At 26.5% G+C, this 872-nt stretch overlaps 1 protein-coding gene across 1 annotated transcript in view; it reads left to right on the forward strand.

The window, feature by feature from the left end:
• LOC102594880 (GATA zinc finger domain-containing protein 14-like) overlaps nt 1-872 on the forward strand; it is a 3335-nt gene continuing 2463 nt past the window's right edge. The window contains exon 1 of the mRNA XM_015305869.1: nt 1-23. The gene's annotated coding sequence lies outside the window, so the exon portion shown is untranslated. The remainder of the gene's footprint in view (nt 24-872) is intronic.

Consider the following 872-nt stretch of genomic DNA (forward strand, 5'->3'; position numbering starts at 1 on the left):
CCTATCTAGCTTCCTCGGATACAGTAAGTCTTATCCAACTTCTTTGTATCGTTTTTTCTCCCATAGAGAATCGTCGATACTTTTCTTTTTTCAATATTTTTATCGTATCATTTTATTTTTTATATTTTTTTTAAATTTCTAAGATAAAAATAATATTCTTTTAGATCTTATGATTTTAAACTAATGATATATATAATGTACCACAATATTCGTTAATCATATGATCTTAAATATGTCATGAGAAAAGTTGAAATTGAAGAGTTAGTCAAAAAATAAATTTAAACAGAAAGAGTGTGATAATTTTGTGAGAAATTCATAATTAATCATGTTTAATGACAGATCAACGATAAATTATCATAAAATCTTGTTTATATAATATTCACATTAAAATTCTCTGCAAGTGTTTATAAAATTTATTTGTATTTTATTTACATAATGTTTGTATATATTATGGGTTCTGTCCATTTGCATAGCTGCTGCTGTTTTTTCGTAAGTCTTTGGTTAATTCTGTTGATATTATTTTCTTGTTTATTATGGATCACGTACACATATCTCGACTAATGTAGAGTTTTTATTTTCATATCTTTAATTTTTATTCTTGCAAGTATTCACTCATTAATTTTTTATTCTTCTTCTATTTCTCGTATTGGCCCATTAAATTATATATATAAAGCAATGAGAATTTTTTCCCCTTGAAGAAGAAGAAGCTATGCAAGTTTGCCTCGATTTGTAGCACACGAAGAACACATAATTGTTTCATCTGAATGTATATAAAATATAGGGATAAGGGTTTGAAAAATACCTCAACTTTGGTCGGATTTGCTGTTGCGATACTAAACTTTCATAAGGACCTATTACCTCCCTAGACTATT

This window comes from Solanum tuberosum, unplaced genomic scaffold, assembly GCF_000226075.1.
Source record: "Solanum tuberosum cultivar DM 1-3 516 R44 unplaced genomic scaffold, SolTub_3.0 scf01433, whole genome shotgun sequence".
NCBI lineage: Eukaryota > Viridiplantae > Streptophyta > Magnoliopsida > Solanales > Solanaceae > Solanum > Solanum tuberosum.